Here is a 17,133-nt window from a genome sequence, read left to right as displayed (position 1 = left end):
CCCCCCCGCACACACCCTCTGTACAGTTTACACAGAAAAAGAAGAAACCCAAAACATCACTTGACTTGGCAGGTCTGCTCCTGGGAGCCCAGAAGGCTGCTTGACCTTCTCCGGGCAAGCATGGCTCTCGCTCTGCACTTCCGAAGAAAACCTTTGCAATTCTAGGAAGTTCAGGGAGGCATTCAGAGAGCACACTGAGCCCTCCTGACAAGGAAATAGGAGGACAGGCTGAAAAACAGTTCTCTCTGGAAAAGCCTGAATGGGGAGAAAAGAAACACATTTTTCCTGCACTGAGACTAACTCCAGCTGTTGGTGCTTCCAGACAGTAACTGTTTTGGGCAACGCTCTCACTTGGGCCTTGTCAAGAAGAGAAAGACCTACTGAAACATTAACACATCCACCCGCCAAGCAGGTCAGACAGTCCCCAGCATGGCCAGAAAACAGATGAGAGCTGCATTTCCTGCTGTAATGCTGATCCCTTGGAAAATGCACCGTATGCAGATTTGGTACCAGCTATCAGGGTGCTTATGAATGAAAGGGACATTTCCAGCAAGCTAAGACAAGGAACAAATGATGCTAATGATAAATCCGTCCCCCGCCACTGGATGGACATGGACATCCACAGCTAAAATAAACAAATGGTCTGGGCAAGCTGTCAGGCTTGTTTAGATTCTGCTTGGGATAAATCTCAGTGCCCTTTGATCCCATGATGTTTTTGGCGCCTGTGTTGCTGTCTAGCAGCAGGGTATATTTTTCTATCCCAAGGAGCAAGTGGATGCAGCTGCCTATAGCTGATTTATAGGAGGAAGTGATTCACAGGAAATCAAAGCTTCTCACACAGTAAAATTGCTGTCTTTTCACTTCCACCATCAGTGCAATGATTAGAGCTCTGGGGACTTCAGTTGGGAAGATCAGCAAAGTGTTTTGTACTTAGCATAAATCACTTTCTGCAGTGACTCACAAAGGATGCTCACAGTGGGCTGCACCTGTCTGTAGGTCCTGATGCACTGGTGGTGACGGCATTTTCATTCGGTCCTGTTCCAGAGATTTTAAATTCACATTTCTCTGCTCGCTGCAGCAATGCAAGGCAGCTTCTGGACTTCACTTTCCCATTTTAACCATGTTGTTCCTCGGGATTCAGGTCTCGTGCACAATTTGCAGACCAGAATGGGTGTGAGTGCTGAGGTGGGGGGTTATTCGCATCCATATACCTCCACGAGCTAGGTCAGGCAAGACTATCTTTTGTCACGTGCCTGCAGATCGTAGTAAAATGAGGGGTACATCAAGAATACTAGGCCCTACCAAAACTTGCTTATCACTAATAATGGCTGTGGATTACTACACATGTGATTTAGGAGCTGGTTACTGCTTGCAGTTTCTGGTAACTGTTCACATCAGTCTCAAAAGCTAATGGAGCAGTTGTTTATTACCACAAAACTTCAGACCCCACAGGACATTCAGCAAATATCTCTGTGCTTCTAAAATAAGATTTGGCTCCTGTTGCATCCACTGTGAGTGCAAAGCTGAGTCAAACAAGGAGGATTTGCTATCAGCATAATCAGAAACATGGAGAAAAGGAAGGATGGGATTAAGACTTGGCTGCTGGTAAACATATGTTGCTTCAGTTAATTGTGCGGAAATTTCTGTGCTCAAGATAGTGATAAAAAACAAATGAAAGAAGTGTGAAAACTCAGCTCTGGAAGCACATGCCTAGCTAATCAAATACAGAGGTGTATGTACACACACACACAGGTCCATGCTGAACCTTTATTAATATAAACATTAATTTATATCTCAACTCACACACCAGGTGTTCAGCCCTTTCCAACACATCTCCATGGTCCTCTAGTTTGAAGGGGACTAGTCCTCAGGCCAGCAGGGCAGCATTTATCTCCATTAATCCATGACCTTGCACATCTCACATCTACCCCGGGGTCTCCTATGCCCGACAGCAGAGGGGCAGATTTACTTGGCTCAAACCATGCTGGGTTTTCCCCTCCATTTTTTCCCCCTGCCACAGGCTGCAGTGCCTGGAGCTTGGAGGAAGCGATATACTTTTGCCATGGAGAGAAAGGGCAGGTCAGGGAACAAGTGTGTCTTACCTGCAGATGCACCCTTATGGGAACTGGACCACGCACACGGGTGTAAGGGTAAGGGACGTTTATAATCACATCCCTGGTAGGGACTGGACACCTCTGAGAACAAGGAACTTACCTAGGTGGTGAATCTGTGCCAGCAATTTCATTTTGTGGATCAAGTACAAGGAAAATCACAGCCTGCAGGAGCTGGAATGAGACCACAGCAGTCACAGGGCAGCAAAGGTGGCCCAGTCACACCAGGTGCATGGGCAGGCTGGGACACGCCACATGGCAGTTTCCGCACATGGGCATGGCACCCTGAGCTGGAGATGCAGTGACAGAGCACAGACCTCTGATCTCCACAGCTATCGCCTTGCTCCATCCCACCCGGTTACATTCAGGACACACTAGCCACCGGTCCCACAGTGCAGACCCCCAGGGGCAGCCTGCAGGGGTGGGGGAAGAGGCCGATGGTCCAGCCACAGGGAAACAAAGATGATTTGCTTGGTCTTTCATTAGAGAAGGCAGGATCTGCCCCTACCTGAAATCAGCAGAACAGTGGGAAGCACCAAGTACTACAATGTGCTCCATCTTTCCTCTAAGCACTCGGTGGTTTGCTCTAATCAAGGCAGCAAGTCTCTCTTTGTCTTTTAATTTTGCAGACCACTTTGTTTTTAGTGGGTATTTGGTCTGAGGAAACTTTTCTGTAATCATTGTAATAAGTTATATTTATTGGCTGCAGTAGCAAAGATTCAAAACAGCTCAGCAAACCAGAATATTTCTCTAGCACAATAATGATAGGGATTTGAGAAATCTTGCCCTGTGCTTTGTCTTTCATCAACACGAGACCAAAGGTCTTTCAGCCTGCGATAATTCCAGAAGATAAAATTGCAGCAGAAAGCCTTCTTCATGTTTTGCAGGAGTGGCCTGTGAAAAGATATACTTTTCCATTTCCATAGGGAAGCCTTCCTATTCAGGGAAGCCTTTTCCTCTAGAAAGACTGTTTGGGTCTGTTCTCCCTGATCTGTTCCCCTCACTGACAATATTGTCTAACAAAACATGCAGTATATTTATTTGATCTTTCTTTATTTTAACTGGAGATTCGGTTTTCTTTCATGATTGAGTGGGATGCATTTAATTAAAGGCAAAACCTCATTCACCCTCATGACTCTGTAAACAATTCTATAGTGTTAGGTAGATACAGGCATCCTGTTTTTTCCCTCTCCATATCTGATGAAGCGAAAGAAGCGGGAAGATAATCATGTCTCTGGGTTTGAAAAAAATATGCATTTTTTATAGACCAACACATATTTCTCCTCTGAAATATACAGCAACGTTGCCAGTATGAGGCTAGGATGGGGTCAGGAAACGAACAATCAGCAGCTCTTCCAGGACTCCTCTGGCCACGTTCTGATCAACAGATCTGGGCTCTGTTAGCCTCTTCGGCATTGCTCCAAAATTAAAGGGAACAGAACAACTGCAAAATGTAGCCCTGAGACTCCATCTAGTTCTCACAAACACACGCAAGTGAATGAATTTACTGAGTAACAATTCAAATGCTCTAACTATATTTTATACCTATACTCCATGCCAGCCCTGAAGCAGACAGGCAGACAATGCATGTCAGCTTAGCCTTCATAGGGAGAGCTCTCTAACACCTGCTCAAGTCACAACAGGGACTCCTCCCGAGATTAGGAGACCTAAATTTAGGTGTCTACCTGTGAGATAGATGTCTAACCTCCTCTTATTGAATCTTAAGTGTTAAAAAAAATGGATTTGCTATAGAGGAACACATATTGAAATATAAGGTAATGTTGCCAAATGAGACAAGGATGAGGATAGCAAATAGTCAGCATCTCCGAATGATGGAAGACATCAAGACAGACACTAAGAATTAAAACAATTTCAAGAGAGGACACCTAAGAACAACTGGAGATTGTTGAGCCAAAAAGATTTAGTCTACTACTTTGAGAGGTTTTAATTTGGGCTGCAGAAAACCCTCCAGCATTTGGAAGATTGTAAGAGTCCTTCTATTCCAACCATAAATCCTTCTGTTATACCTAAGAGACACAATTCTTGAAGAGGTTAAGTTCTTGGTAAGTAAAGTTCTTACCAAACAATCTTTTCCCACTGAGGTGGCCTCTTCAGGTTTCTATTTGTGCTGCTAATGAGGTTCCCACAGTCTCCAGGAAGCTGGTCAGAGTTCTAATTAAACAAGACTTGAGGAATTACTCTGCCAAAGTAAGCGCTGGATCTGCCCACCCCACTGACTGACTCATGCAGACTGTATACATGCAGGATGGAAATGTAAATCACAGATTGACATGTAGAGGTATACTCTCCAGTGAGGGTGCTTTCTACAGCTGCAGCGTTTATTAAACCTTTGCCATCATCCAAAAACAACACTCATAACTTGAACAGTCCCCAAGGCTGGAGAGCCTTCCAGGACTCTTCTGGCCTTGTTCGGACTGAGAGATTTGGGTTCCTCTGACCTCTTGAGTATGGTCCCAGGCATTAAAGAACAGGACCCTGTAAAATACATCCCTGGGATTCTATCCAGTTCTTTACATAAAAATACACATTTACTGGGTATTAGTTAGAATATCCATGTGGAACTGCCGTATTCCAGAAACAACCATGGCATAGACAGCAGGACTACTAATGCCAGTTTGGCCTTAGGCACAACATGTCTCAATGAACTTTCCAATTCACTTTAATATTTATTATATGTATTTACTTATAATCTAAATCATTTTAATAGGTGAATTCCTAAATGCTTTTGCTCTCTCCAGATCAAAATGCCAAGCTATCCATGTTAATGGAAACCACAACTGTGTCCTTCCCATGAGTGCCACTGTAAGAAAAGTGACTGCTTGAAAAATACAGCTTCTGTTCCACTCCCATAAGAAACAATTTTAATAATATTTTATGCCAGGCCCTGATCAGGGCCAGCAAAGAGCAGAGAATGGAGTAATTCTCCAAAGAGACATGTAGCAGAAACAAGATTACTGTCTGTTCATCCCAGGCCAATACAAATCATCCACTTTGCAAGCTAATGGCTATCAAAGCACTCTGGTACCTGACAGTGTGTGCAGATGTTGACCAGATGATGGAGGTTTTCCAGCCCATGTTATTGGAGAATCCATAGTCTCCAACCTCTCCATCCAGTCTTAGAAGGAGCAACTTTCACCTAGTCTGCAAGATGTGGGGAAGGCAGCATGAGCATGTATATTAAGGGGAGATGTTTTTATTCAGGCCGACCAAGGCCAGCGATGGTGGAGGATATGTTCAGCTTCCAAACTACACTGTTCCATGTGGCCACCTGGCTGCCTCTTGCCCCACAAAATGCGAAAAGCCCTCTGGGTTCCTGGCAGAGTCCCCAAGATGAGCACTGAGCAGGTCTCTTCAGGTTTGCAAGGTATGGGCACACTCGGACACAAGGGGAGGGAATACTTTATGGTTAAGGCAGGGGGAGATGCAGCCCCAACCCCAAAAGCATGGTTTGGAGGGCACTACTTGGCCATACCCGTGTTATGTGAATGGGAGCATGCTCATCCCAGCTGGGGCTGACAGGGGACGCGGAGGAGAAAGCTGATGTCCTCCCTTCTCTCCTTTATTCCAACCTTAGTAAGTCTATGCCTGGCCAAGGTCAGACTCAGAAGATATGTCCAGGCTGTGGAGTTGGTGACCTCTGCACATGTCCTCTCCCACATAAGAAGCAGTTGCTTATAAGCACCTAGGAGGGAGGAAACCCTCCCAGGCCCACAGATAAGGCGTAAGCAGAGGGGCTAGGAGCAATCCCTTGCTGTCAGCATAGGCTTCATGGTCAAACTGGGTAGAACTTACTCTAAGCATTTCTCACTCCTATAGATCTGATTCAGTCTTCCTGGGTTAACATGTGCAATGATTTAGGGGATATTATTTCCCAGTAAAGGGGGAAGGCAATGGCTCAGCATCACCTGGGAAGCACTGAAAGGGTTTAATTTAGGTGCCATTTCTCCCAAGATCCTGCCTGAGACCCTCTTGCCTCCAGCCTCCTGGATCCCCTGGAGCTGAGCTCCAGCAGCAGCAGCACACAAATGCCCTGTCAGCTAAGCCGGCAGCTTGGCCGGAGGGCACCCCTGGCACCAGTGTATTGCATGCCCAGCAGCAGTCTACACTCACCCTATGCACTTCCATTTTGTTAGAACGGTATTAACTCCTAGTCACTTGTTTCCCTCCTACCTCCACTTTATCCCCACATACGGATTATGAAGAATTTGTTTCATTGGTTGGGTTTCGTGCTTTTAGCTCTCAAGAAATGCTGTGCTAAGCCTGGGGGCAGAGCAGGCCCCAGGGGAAAGGATCCACCTTTCCAGAAGAGCCACCTTCTCCTAAATGTGCTTCTGAGGACCTCCAATAATGACTTTTTGCTGGTGAGCATCCAGGTCCTGGGTCACTCAATTTGAGGGATCCCACCAGTGGAGTGGTGCTACTGAGGCTCTGTCACAGAGAGCACATAGAGGGTGACGTGGCACCCGTCCCCACTGCCAGCAACCGTGCTTCAGCGCCTGGCTGGCGATGCAAGGCTGGGGCCGGAGACCCAGATGCCGTCCCCATGCACAGTCCATCCCAGGCCACAAGCAGAGAGGCCTCATCTCCAGCGAGCCTTGCCCATGCGTGCATGTCTAGCTGCATGGGCCAGCTGCAGAACATCCTGCAGGATCCAGTCTTTAGGGATCATATTTACTGTGATAAAACAGTGGAAATGTCCCATTCCCCAGCAAAATATTTAAAAGGCTTTTTGCTGTCATAAAGAAGTGTTATCATGTGAGCTGAGTGCCTTACAGGCAATATTAACAGTATATATGGTCAGATAAGTAAGAAGACGCGAGCGGGGAGCAGACCGCGCTGCACGACTCGCTGCTTGCTCCTGCTGCGCATCAAAACAGCTGCACAGAGAGGGACTGGGGAAGCAAATGTTAGGGAGAATCTCCAAATTTTAGGGAGAATCATCTCTGGAATGCACATCCCATCCAATAAGAGCAGCGATCGGGTATCTGAGAGGCACGAAGCTGAGCATGGAGAAAGGCAGGCTGCTCAGCCCAGTGCCTCCACAGCCTCTGCAGGCCCAGTCGAGGACCCACTGCTTCAGTGGATGGACTCCCATCGACTTCGCCAGGGCTTGAATTGGGCCCTTTAGGAACCAAGACAAAAGACCAAGCGTCTGGCTTTAATTGATGGCTCATCCATCACCGCAGCCCAAACTCCTCTTGACAAGGAGAGGGAAAAACCCACAAATTAAGTGACCATCGCCTGCCTCCCCCTTTCTTGCCGATTGTAAAGGAGAACTTTTGACCTTTCTGCCTCATACATCATAGCTTGGCAGAAGCTGGTTCCTCACCCCGGCTGAACTGTGCTGTGCATGTAGCCCCATACAAGAGGTGCCTTTCACGTGCTAAATGCTCCTTCCCCCCCTTCGCTCCGCTACAACGGTGCAGAGAAGGACAATGGCACAGCTCCACAGCCCAGGGAGGAGGCTCTCATTAGGAGCCTCTCGTTAGGGATGAAAGGCTGGCTGGATCATCCCGCTGCTGTTTATGTTTCATCCTGATTTCCAGAAGAGGCTGATGGGAAGCAGCGGTCTGGCCCTCAAGGGCTTTTTCCCTCTGGTAAAGTGCACCAGTGGCAAACCAGTGGCTAAACTCTCTCGCACAAGGCATGGTTAGGATGCTAGCACTGCACAGTGAGCAGCAGCACCCTGCAGACAAGACGGGAATCTGGAGAGCTCTTCAAGGACTCGAGGCAGGCTTTGAAACCCTTGAGCGTGCCCTGCATTAGGAAGGTTAATTGCACGCAAGGTGAAGTGGCTGGGATAAACCTCCTCCAAAGCTCCCCAGCAGCACAAAGGATGGTTATGCTGTGTAATGGGGTTTGGGCTCCAAGCCGCTGGGTGCCTCTGCGATGTGTATGCAGAGTACGGCTCCTTGACACTGAAGTAGGCTTTTCCTCCAGAAGTGTCTATGTTTAAGACGATGCCACTCGGCCCTTAACTGATGAGAAAGGCACCGAGTGATTCAAAAGCCACTAAAAAAGATATAACACAAGGAGCTTATAATTACCAGGGAAGGTAAAAATATGCAGCTAGCTGACTGCAAAGAGGGGCATTTGCCGTAAGATCATCCCTACAGCTCCGCACCAAAATACTGTTTAAAAAAGGCATTTCTCATACCAGCCACATGCCTCATGCTCCCATCAGGAGCAGCTGAATAGTTGAACAGCGGCTGCCAGTTGCATGTAGTTGTGTAGAGAAAGCCATATCTGGTTTTAATTCAGAGATGAACCACAGGAGGAACAAATCCCATTATAAGAACTGCAGAGTTAACACAAACATGACCTGAGTAGTTACCAGAGTCACATCACTGCGGTTCCTCGGAGTGCATGTCTCCAGTGGTTCAGAGACCTTCTCTCAGGCAAGGAGCCAGATCAGACAGGAGTGAAAGCTGCAGATGATGCTGGAAAAGCATTTTAAGCTTTGCTACACAGGTGTGTTGCAGGTTTCAAAGAGAGCACAGTGCCCGGGGTCTTGGAGTCTGCTAACAGGTCCTTGTTCTCAGAAAGATAGCAGTCAAACGTCTCTCCTCCACAACAAAATAACCAACACCACAGATTGGACATGAACAGAAATCCTGGGGCATTTTCTCCCGACAGGCCCATTCTCAGGCCATTTCCACACCTGGGGTGCCCTGGGTTATGTTGCAAGCATGCACAGGTCCCGTCCCTGGATGAAAGCCCGTCAGATCTGTTCGTGCATTCGTCTGTGGTTGCCACAGCCTCATGGAGAGAGCTGGTAGAGCTGAAGGCTCAGCCATGTCCTCTTGCAGTTTCCAGTGCTGGGGACGAGCTGCCGCGGCTGGTTTCTCAGGGCAGCTGTGAACCCTCCACGTTTCCCACGTCCCCCTGCCTCTGCCCAGATCCTCGCCCTTTCCTGGGGACGGCACCCCAGCCCTGCCCTGAGAGGCGTTGGAGGCATTTCACTTCCGCCACGAGGGCCATGGTATTAGTAAGATGGACAGACCTCAGATCAGCTGAAAATGGTCTTCACCCACTGGGCTAGCTTTTTATTCTAGCAATGGAACGCAAACATGGATTAAGGACAGTTGTTGCAGTGGAGGCCCATGCAGCAGTGCCAGAATTTTAGTGTTTTTTCTTGAGATTCTGCTTTGTACCCTGGGTTACTTTGTACCTATATACTTGGGAATCAAAGCCTGAAAGCCCGGAGAAGGCAAAATATAAAGCACCTAAGATGGAAAGCTAGCTATTTTTTTAAATCTTGAACTCTTATAGCAATTGTATGAACTAGATGTGGCCCCATCCATGATCTTTGATGCCAAGAGAATGGTCTGATCAGCAGTCAGAGGTCCTCTGCAAAGCCATGTGCCCAAGCGAGCATCCTGCTCCTGGTGCCTGCTCACCTTGGCCTGCTCAGCCATACCCACGGAAATGCATGTCCCGGCTGCTCTTTCCCGGCCCTGCTCCGCCGACCACTCATTCCTGCTGCTGCAGTCAGAGCTGGCCTCGCTTTTGAGCTGCGGTGTTTATTTAACACACGTTCACATTCCCAGGAATGCACACGTGTCTCTGCAGCCTCCTCGGAGAGCTTCTCAGGGCAGCCCAGCCGCAGAGGGAGAAAGTAGGCTGGCGCACAGGAAGGGTGTAATCCCCCTTTTTAATGACCTTCCTTGCAGCTGCAGAAAGCCGCTTGTACGTTTTTTTCTGCCCTGTGCTTTCCCAAAAAAGCACTTCAAGCACTGGTTTGGGCTAAAGGGGGTGGGGATGGTAAAGCCCCTCTGTGTGCACTGGGGAATTTCAGCATCGTTGGATCTCCTCTGCCGCTCCTCCCAAATAGAAAGGCAGCCTGCTCTGAAGAGGAGCCCAGCTGACACTCCCAGCTGGAACGGCCGGGATGGGGGGAAGCAGAGGCAAAGTGGAGAAAAGGGAGGAAGCTGCTGGGAGGGGGTCCCGGGACACCCAGGCCCTCTCCACGAGGTAGCTACTGCCGTCACAACGATCTGGGTCCATAACAGAGCTTAGCGGGCTCTTACTTTCCTAATTAATGATGTGGAACTGTTATGCTGACAGTTTCAACGTGATTTAACCCCACGTGCAACTCTGCCAAGCTCCCAAGTGTGTCACTTCAGCCTTTGAGGTTTTGAGGTCCCCTGAGGTAGTTTGGTAAATGGCTGCAAACTGCCCCCCCTCAGCCCCGTTATCTCCTTGGGGAAACCCTGTCCAAGGCCTTCATGCAGTGGAGAGGAGCAAGCAAAGCCTCCAGGCTCTGACCCACCGGGGAGCAAGGAAAATTGCCTGAGATTCATTTGAAATATTTCATTGTGCGCAGTCCCAGCTTGGGAGGGGGAACTCAGGAGCACCCGGTTGCCAGCGTCCGCAGCCCCTGTGTCACGGTGCCTGGGACCAGGTCCTGTCCTGCAGCGCAACGAAAGGGATCCCTCTGCTGCAGTCAGGGCTTTCCACGCTCCTGGGAGGGATTTGCACGCCTCCGCTGAGGGACCGACCCACGAGTGCTGAACTAGTGTGAAACACAGGTTCAGACCAGATGAAGGTGACCCCAAATCCGTTTTGCAGGCTGCTTCTTTCGGTACCTCTGTCCTCTTACCCCTTTTTCCCAGACAAGTGCTCTGAAATCAAACAGGGCTCCAGCCAGAAGTTGTCCTCTTCTACAGGTGCCTGCTAAACACCACAGCTGAGTCCTGCAGCTTTCTCCAACCAAATGTGCTGAGTTAACCCACAGCTCTGCGTTTTTGCTGTCAGCCCAGAGCATCAGCATCTGAGCAGGGGGTGTTTGCTCCGTAGGTGTGTGCACAGCACAGACAATATTGCTACCTGCTGTGGAGTAAATAGTGCTTCCTAAACTACAAGTGATTCATGCAGCAAAATCTTTCTAAACGATGCTTTTTCCAAGCACTTCCCCTGGAGCTAAGTCACAAGGAAAATAATAAGCAAAGCAAAGAAACCCCAAATCCAGAGTTGCTGCCAAACATGGATTCAACACATTTTGGTCTCAATCACGCACAAAGAAACCAAAGAGATGCTTGAAGCATTTTGACTGGTAAATGTCAAATTCTTATTTGAGGCCTATAGGGAATAGTATCAGGGAGGGGAAAGACGATGAAAGAAATGGGAAGAGAACGGTGTATCTGCAACTAAATTTTGACTAAGCAGAGAAGCAGAATCTGGAGATCAATTGACTTAATGGGAAAATCAGACCAGAACCTGCTCTCAGACACCTTCATTTTAGAGATGTTCAAAACCCACAGTCAGATCCAGCTCCAGATTTCACAATTCGAATGATCGTGCACTTAAACATTACGGATGGCACAGAACTAACAGCACTGCCAGGGCACCGGTGCCAGGAGCTGCCCCACACCCTGCAGGATCAGACCTTTCACGTTGCGATACCAGATCGGGAGATAAAAGAGTCAAGCTTGCAGCTGGGCAGCGAGGCTTTATAAACATTCAGTGCCCTCCTCCAAGAGGCCATTTCATCCCCGATTTGACAAATGTGCCGAGGGAGAACCTGGGACATTGCTCTCCAGCCGAAACCTTCTGAAGGTCTTTCCCAGTCTGGGGCTGCTAGGCTAAACCCGTATCAATCACTCGGTAACCATAATGTACTCAGGCTAAAAGGAGCTGGAGAAGGCCAAGTCCCTGCCCTGCAGCAGATCTGCATCCTGAAAAATGATACAATAATGAATGAGATGGAGGAAAAGAAAAAGAAAAAGAAAAAGAAAAAAAAAAAAAAAAAAAACTCCGTGGAAGAAGGCCAAGGGATCTGACAGAGCTGAGGGCTTGGGGCAGCAGGGGAAAAACATTCATCGCTGTACACAGAAAGGACTATATTGTGCAGAAAACTAGGTGATGGGATCATCTAAGCTTATTGCAAATAACCATTTCTACTGTCTTCTAGTGAGGGACCTGGGGATGTGGAAGAAAAGCAAATATGGGTGACACTGCTGCCAGTGTGCAGGGACAGCAGAGCTGTTTCTGCTGCGGGTTCTTGGCCCTCGGTTACTGCAAGGTGGGGAGAATCACTGTTTTTAAAGGCTCAGAGAGATGCATGGACATTTTCATTGCCCTAAGAAGAATTGCCAGAGCAACTCCACTCTTTACATCCATGTCTGCGAGCATGTCTTTTCTCGGAAAAAAAATCAAAGATGCTGCATTCAAGTCCCTTTTTCAGAGAATTGCCAAGGCTTAGGAGTTACCAGCAACTCACCACCATGATCAGGAAAAGCAGCTTCAAGCGCTGATTTTAAAAGCCCGAAAGGTATTCGATACCTTGCTCAACACCCCCCGCCTTGCCCCCATGCACCTTGAAAGAGAAACATCTGTTCCTCGGGGACTTTCACTCCCTGTCATATGGCCACTGCTAAGTGCTTTTCCCCAGACGCAGCGAGGGACCCGCTGCTGATAAAAAGGCGAAGGGGGCTGGGAGCCCAGCTGGGGGCAGAAAGCTCTCCTGCCCACGGGGGCCAGAGGCGAGATGAAAGGCCTGTCTATTTTCCCAGGTGATCCCAATAGCATCTCAAAGCCCCGGCTCTCTCACTCTGGCTTTAGCCCCAAAACAAACAAACTGGTGCCAATCTGAATATGCCGAGGGCTGACTGATTTGGGCCTTTTGTTGTGTTTTCACAGTTAGCAGTCGACCAGAATTCAAAGGGGAAAGAAAAAGAAAATAATAATAGCAGACTGATAAGATTCCTGAACCCTTTCTAGGAAACACAGGGCTTAAGTCCCGGCCAAGCTGTGTGAAAAGCGGGGCTGGGGAAGCCAGAGCTGTTATGGCACAAGAATATCAAAGTAAAGAATGACAGGAGCCGTCCCAGCAGGAATCAGATAGCGCCTCGCTTTCCCTTTAGTCCTGCTGCACCAGAGGAGACCACTTTTTGGGGACATTTAGACCCTCTGGGCTGGAGCATCACTCAGCAGCCCCCCAAGGTCAGCAGCACAACTCCCATGGCTCGGCCAACAAGCCTCAAATACCTGAGGTCAGGCGGGTCTTCCCATTTGAGCATGTTATTCCCTGTGTGTCCTGTTGTGTGTCCGGGGTGTGCGGTTGGGAGACAGTGTCCATGTGCAATTGCTCCAGAAGTCACTCTCCAAACCGTTCACAGCCTCAAGCTTTTCATGTTAAGTGAAACCCAGCAGCCTCCCCAACCTGCAGCTTAGCTCGGAGATTAGAGTTTCTGTTTCAGACCTAAGGAAAGGCTTATGTGCTCAAAAACTTCTCTGTTTTCCCCCAGGAATTATATAATCCGGGCTAAATAAAGGCAAACCCCCCTTCAATCACAGCCTTCAGAAATAGGAGCAAGGAGGGCTGAGGCAGGAGAGCGGCTGCGCGTGGTACGCTGGGTCGTCTGCGGGGTTGGAGGCAGAGTCCTGCGCAGCGGCCGGGGCAGCGCACGCAGCAGCCCCACAGCCATCAGCAGGGCCACGGCCCCGGGGGTTATCCCAGGGGATTATCCCAAGCCAAAGGAAGCAGCACAGGCTGTGCTCTGGAAGAGAGACGGGACCTTTGCCAGCTTTTACAAGGAGCAATGCACAAGGACCGGAGACCTCCAGCACCACAAGGGACAGACAGACGGAAAAGGGACAAGGAACTGGGGGCAAGGAGACAACCTGCCAGGCAGTTGACTTGACAAGCAAGAAGCAAAGGACAGAGTCTCCTCGCTGATGGGAAATGCCTGGCAGGCAGGAGGGGACAGATGCGGGAGCAGCGACAGACTGTCAAGATGGGGATATAACTGATGGGAGATCAGTTCCCCTAATAAGACCACGTCAGGATTTCAGCACATTGGCTCCTTGCTGACCTGCAGAAGCTTCGTGGGCTCTTTGAAGTCAGCTGCCTGCCAGGGCTGAAACACGCAGCGTGTCCCAACCCTATGGTGGGACGTGGCGTGCTGGCTGCAGAGCTAAGGGGATTACGAACCATCATGATTAGTCCCTGGAAATCTCTGCATGTGTTTTGCCGAATGGCAGCTGCTCTGATAAAGAGCAAAGAAGGGGGCCTGCTGGGCAAGTGAACTCTTACCATCTCCTGCCCCAGATGCAAAATGAATCAGACTCGGCAGCATCTTTAAGACCAGGGATTTCTGCTCATGTCCTTGCCAGTCCCTGTGCTGCCTAGTCAAACCAGTTTTAATAGGAAGAGGGACTCAATGCATATCTTAAATCTCTAGGTCCTGGGGTTACATGAGCTGTTAAGAGAAGTACGCTGTTGCAAAGGAAAAAAACTGAACCAAAAACCTGAACCAAATTTATCTCAGAGGTCTAGAAACAGAGGGGAGTGAAATGAACCCATATTAAAATCAAAAACCTTGTGTAATTCTTAAGACCTGGAAACCTCCAAGCACTTTATAGGGATGGGTATTACAGTCATCTAGCTCTGTGCAAGGAGCTACAAAGGGAGAAAAGGGCATTGAAGCTGCTGTCACCCATCCCCTGTCCTCCGGCTCTGCCCGCTGCAGGCGTCTGCTCGTGCAGCTGTGTATGGAAGTGGCTCTGGGAGCGCATATGGCTTGGGGGGGAAAAACCTTCCTGAGGAGAGCAAAGAGAGTGGTTTTGCCATGTGGATGATCTCCACAAGCCACTAGCAGAATGGAAAGGGCAGGAGAGGGCAGCTGGAAAGATGGTCTTTAAGATAGTGTTAAGGTAGTTGTGAAGCTGCAGCCTAAGGGGATGCGTCCTTTCCTCACAATCCATTACCCATCAGGAAGAGGGGATATTCTTCCCGCTTGGCACTAGTGAATGGTGAAGATTTCTGACATATCCTTACAAGGCAGATTGTTCCCCAGACCTTCCCCCCGCCCATATGAGTCTATGCAGAGACAGTCGGAGAGCCGGGACACATGCCACCAACAGCAGAGAAGCATGTTTCAGCTCATGCCCTATTGAAAAGATCAGCAGCACAACACTACAAACAATTAAAAAATGACAATGACGGATGGATTCATTCCACCCTGCCTGGGAAGGGGACCGCCGAGGAGCAGCCTGAAAACGCTGCCCAGAGCCAACGTCTGCCCTGGGGAGCCGGCCACAGCTCACAGCCTGCCTCCAGCGCGGAGCATCCCTCCTGCCAGCCGGGTCCTGTTGCGCTCGTGACCCTGCTTGTACGCGCCGTAACCCCACGTGGCTCTGTGACCCTGCATTTGGGAGTCACTGGCCTGGGCTTTCAGTGTGGGCCGGTTTTGCTTTGACTTTATTCCAAAAGAATACAAATGTGGTCTCCAAACACGGCAGCCACAGACACCCAGGCAGCCTCTCCAGTTGCCCTCACTACCAAGAAAGGATCCACTTTTATTTCCTAAAAATTAGCATCCTCCAGCATCCAGCCCAGCTCCCGCTCCAACAGCAAGCATTGTTCTGCGTTATGAGCCAGACCAGATCTAATCATCTGCAACAAAATAATGTATCCCCTTTACCCTGCCCAGTAAATATTCCCAATATGTCATCTGAATGTCAAACTTCCCAGAGTCATTACCCTTCCCAGCATTAGACTCAGCGGCGACATGCAGAGCAGCCTGAGCCAGAGACTCCTACCACAGGCAGCAAGTGAGTATGTTTTATATTAGGCCCATTAGGAAGAAAAGTCCTATTTCAAAGAATATTAAATTAAAGAAAAACAGCAAGAAGAAGGATTCAGCCCTGGTCAGGCACACAAGTACACAGGACACCCTCCTGCCACAGCTATTCCCCCCAACCCTCACAGCCCTTTCACATGGTGGACACACAACAGTTCCTCCCCTCAGGGCCTTTCCCACCTCCTGTCAGCCTGTAGCACTTGGAAAAAATACAGGATTCCCCAGCCGGGATTTACTAATACCAGTATAAAATACAAAACCACCGTCACTGCTGCACTGTGGCCTTGCCGCTCTTGCTCAGTCAAGAGTGACCGCCAGGGCTTGTGCGGTGTCTCTCATGGCATGTGGGGCAAGACCCCTCACAGCAGCAAGACAAGCCAAACAGCTGAAAGCAACACCGGGAAAAATGGGGACAGAAGGATATTCAGGGTGTTGCAAAACTGAGCCCACGGAAAGACTGGAGCTACCGAGAGAAAAGCTGCACAGGAGATGTCCCTCTCTGCACACCAGCACATGGGTTTCCAGGTGAAAACCTCCAGGCACTGTCCCCAGCATTTGTGGAGGCATGCAAACACCGCAGGTATTTTGACGGACATAGTAAGGAACATATTGAAAATTAAAATTGCTCTCTGAAACTCTCTTAATCTTGCCAGCTAACACAGGAAAGAGGTTGGTGGTAAAGTAGACATCACCTGGGCCCTCTAAGGGCATGGTTAGACTGAGCTTTGCTGGCTTTGCAGGAGCAGTCTTAGAAGATACTGTCCTTTGGGTAAGCACTGGTAGTCATCACACGCTCCTAGTGTTCTTTGCCTACAAAATAAAATTAATTCATGCTGACGGTTTAAATAAATATGTTTTACTTTCGAGTGGAACAGGTGAAACACACAGTTAATTACCGTGACTCAGCTGCAGGGTGGTGATTGGTGAAGCCACAGCAATACAGTAACATTTGATGAGGTGGCCATCCTCTAAGCGCAGTGTCTCCCAAAGTGAACTCTAACGTTACAGGAGCCATTCTGCCTGATTACATCTTGGTATGGACTTTTTGCACCATGTCTGTTCTGTAAGTACAACCCAGGCCTATACCCAAGGCCGCGCAATACTCTGTGTAACCCCAGATGGCTCAACAGAGTCTACAGAAACTAGGGTCAAGGAAAGTTCTGCACAGCTTTACTGTGTCACATATCCACAGAGCAGAGGGAAACCGGAATGACTCATCTGAAGCTTGTCCGGAGCAGAGGTGGGCCCAGGGCTGCAGCACTTGGATTGAAATGTTAATTATTCCAAGGCTCAGCAATGTTGGACAGAACAGTTTGGCTCCTTGTAAAGATAGAGGCCAAAAGGAAATTTCAGATCGTCCTCCAGATCCAAACTTTCCAAAACTTGAGCATGCTTAGATCAGAGGGTCTGGCTTG

This window comes from Apteryx rowi, unplaced genomic scaffold (assembly GCF_003343035.1).
Source record: "Apteryx rowi isolate R43461 unplaced genomic scaffold, aptRow1 scaffold_13, whole genome shotgun sequence".
In the NCBI taxonomy this organism is placed as follows: domain Eukaryota; kingdom Metazoa; phylum Chordata; class Aves; order Apterygiformes; family Apterygidae; genus Apteryx; species Apteryx rowi.
This window is presented reverse-complemented; position numbering follows the sequence as displayed.